Consider the following 3,880-nt stretch of genomic DNA (forward strand, 5'->3'; position numbering starts at 1 on the left):
TGTGGGAGGAAAGTGGGAAGAGAGGATAGTTGGCACAAACATTTTTCCCCATCCCCACATAGACTTTGTCTATGGTAAGATGTTTGCTTTCTTTTTTATTTCCATCCCCTAAGCTGTACACCTACCATGTGAAACAGAATTTAGCACTACTGATGACTACAGCTGTTAGCCCAGGCTCACTTGTTCCTGGTGTTATGTGACAAATCAGCAGTTACACTCTTTTCCCCTTACAGACAGCAGCAGCAGCCTGATATTTATAAACACAGAATCATAGAATCATTTTGGTTGGAAAAGACCTTTAATAATATCAATTCTACACTGGTGGATAAAAGATGCAAAAAAAGTTGGAATAAAGAAATAAGAGTAGCATTTTTTGTATCAAGCTAATATCAAAAGCTAGTGTACTGATCTATGAAATTGTTCAGAACAGTGGGGATAAAGAACTTGAACTCTCAACACAGACTTATCATTAGCCCTCTCCTTACAAGTGTACAAGGCCAAGCATGGAAAACATGAAGAGTTCTGCATTCTCAGCTGCATCGACCAGCATAAAGATTCTGGCACAAGAAAGATACCCAGAAAAAAAAAGGCAGGTAAATGTTAATTTTAGTTAGAAAGAAGAATGCACAGCCACCGTTACTCTTCATACCACAATTCACTTCCATCCTTGGCATTTAAAGCTTTGTGCCATTCCATTTTCAAGACATACTACAACCTGCTGGGCCTAATCTTTATATGGAGAGGGTAGAGTAAAAATTGGGGAATTATCTAAAAAGGTTGTCTGTCTGTCCGTCTCTCTATATCACAAGCAAACCACCTCAATCTGGATGTGTGAACACAGGCCTGGCAGGAGCTATCCAGACCATCAAAGCCAGTCCTCCACAGCTGTGGACAACCAAGCAGCAACTGAGCTGGCAGATATATGTAGGCTCTTTTGCAAGATTTCCAGGACTCTCAGCATCTGGCTGGGCTGGAAATCCCCAGCCTGTGCTGTGGAGCATTAACACAGCACTTCAATTTCAGACTCCAGCTGGAATTAGGGGCCAAAGAGACAGCCGTGAAAAAGAATAACTATTAACAAAAAAGGGACCCTTTGAACCAAGCTTTTCCAAGCTGCCAAGATTAGCCACAGAATCCATTTGAGCAAACACTGTTTCAAGCAGAACAGAACTGGAAAGACCGGAGTCTGTGTTCATTTGGGTGAAATGCCAGCAGGTGGTATATCACGAAATCACAGAATCTTAGGGGTGGGAAGGGACCTCAAAAGATCATCTAGTCCAACCCCCCTGCCAGAGCAGGATAACCTAGAGCACATCACACAGGAAGGTGTCCAGGTGGCTTTTGAATGTCTCCAGTGAAGGAGACTCCACAGCCCCTCTGGGCAGCCTGTTCCAGTGCTCTGTCACTCTCACAGTAAAGAAGTTTTTTCTGATGTTTATGTGGAACCTCCTATGTTCCAGGTTGCACCCATTGCTCCTTGTCCTATCACTGGATATCACTGAAAAAAGCCTGGCTCCGTCCTCCTGCCACTCGCTCTTAACGTATTTCTAAACATTGATGAGGTCACCCCTCAGTCTCCTCCAAGCTAAAGAGACCCAGCTCCCTCAGCCTTTCCTCATAAGGGAGATGTTCCACTCCCTTAATCATCTTTGTGGTTCTGCACTGCACTCTTTCAAGCAGTTCCCTGTCCTTCTTGAACCGAGGGGCCCAGAACTGGACACAATATTCCAGATGTGGCCTCACCAATGCAGAATAGAGGGGGAGGAGAACCTCCCTTGACCTACTAACCACACCCTTTCTAATACATCCCAGGATGCCATTGGCCTTCTTGGCCACAAGGGCACATTGCTGGCTCATGGTCATCCTCTTGTCCACCAGGACCCCCAGGTCCCTTTCTCCTACACTGTTCTCCAGCAGGTCAGCCTCCAACCTGTACCGGTACATGGGGTTGTTCTTCCCCAGATGCAAGACTCTACACTTGCCCTTGTTGAATTTCATCAAGTTTTTCCCTGCCCAACTCTCCAGCCTGTCTAGGTCTCTCTGAATGGCAGCACAGCCTTCTGGTGTGTCAGCCACTCCTCCCAGTTTAGTGTCATCAGTAAACTTGCTGAGGGCACACTCTGTTCCCTCATCCAGATCGTTGATGAAAATAATGAATAGTACCTGTCGCAGTACTGAAGAGAAGAGAATGGCGGAGAAGAGGAGAGGAGAGGAGAGGAGCGGAGCAGAGCGAAGAGAGGAGAAGAGAGGAGAAGAGAGGAGAAGAGAGGAGAAGAGAGGAGAAGAGAGGAGAAGAGAGGAGAAGAGAGGAGAAGAGAAGAGAAGAGAAGAGAAGAGAAGAGAAGAGAAGAGAAGAGAAGAGAAGAGAAGAGAAGAGAAGAGAAGAGAAGAGAAGAGAAGAGAAGAGAAGAGAAGAGAAGAGAAGAGAAGAGAAGAGAAGAGAAGAGAAGAGAAGAGAAGAGAAGAGAAGAGATAGTTGGGACCCCAGACTGAGTGCCTCCTCCCTTTAGAATTTGTTGCATATGACAGCATTCAACAAGCCAGTGGTATTGTTCAGGGCAGACCTTATTAATTAATGTACGGTAGGTGGCAGACGATAGCGCCCACAGTTGCAATTGTCATTGTGCCACCAATCACCCCATTCCATACACTTGCCAAAGCAGCAGCATTTTTGTGAAAAAAAGCAAGCACAAGCAATGAGCAGACATCTGTGATGACCTCCAGGAGCTTCTCCAGGGATCTGCTTTTCTTTGGATTCTCCACCTAGTGATTTTGGATGCACTAAGAAGAGCAGTCCTTCCTGCCCCATTTTGTTCTTTAAAATAATGGATCTTTTTCTCATCAGAGGGTGCCACACTCTGCTGACTGGATTAGCATGTTAAACTTCCATTCACATAAACCTGTACTGCTCATAGAGTAAATATTCTTCCACAACACTGGAATCTAAAAGAGGAAGCCAAAGCAAATGGAAATTCTAAATACAAAGGTTTCAAATTTTTTGGCTGTGTAATTGGTATGCTTATTTTTAGAAACAAAAATATCAACTCCATCCTGTCCCCCTTCCCCAAACAGATGGAAAAATAAATCATGCCAACCTATATTGATGAAAAGCATGTTCCAATACTTTGGGGGAAAAGTTCGGGAACAGCTTATACAAAGGAAAATATTAGTCTTGTGTTTTCTGGCCAAGACAGTGGTAGCTTGGGTTATCTACAGCAAATATGACAGTTAGACATGCCCAGAAAAATGTCAGGCTTTTCCAGCCTGCTGACTCATAAACATAATTCTGGTCAGTGATACTGATTTTGCACTTGTTTATGCCAGGATCTCTTTTCTTAGTCCTTCTGCCTTCCATACAGCGAACAGTTTCTGCCAGCAATGCATTCTTATTAATTCCAGGATAAAGTCTAAGTGCAATACCTGCTCCAAGCCAGACTTCCACGCTGGAATGGAGTCTAAATGGACCTCATCAGGAAACATTATCATGACCTCATTCAGCATGCAAAAGGATATGTTCAAAGGCAACCTGGAGACTGCAGCAGATGGTGTTAAATTTTTTGTGGTAATTGTTGTCCTTCTAGTTTCAGGAACAAATCTAACACAATACACTCATGAGGGCTCTGCTGCTCAGGCTTTGTGAGGAAAGGCATTTTGGAGATAAAGCACAGAGTCATATGATTGTGACTGCAGGGAGATTCCAGTTTTTTAATTCTTAACCAGACTCAGCTTATTTAGAGGTTCACCCATTACTTGCAGACCAGATGGGATGGGAAATTAATTTGCCTGAAAGCTCATACCCTAGGAACTATTTGTTGTATTCACCTTTTTTATTGCTAAGTTGTTCTTCCAGTTCTCAGCATGCTTTTCTTCTGTGTTCCAG

This window comes from Apus apus, chromosome 4 (assembly GCF_020740795.1).
Source record: "Apus apus isolate bApuApu2 chromosome 4, bApuApu2.pri.cur, whole genome shotgun sequence".
NCBI classification, from domain to species: Eukaryota; Metazoa; Chordata; class Aves; order Apodiformes; family Apodidae; genus Apus; species Apus apus.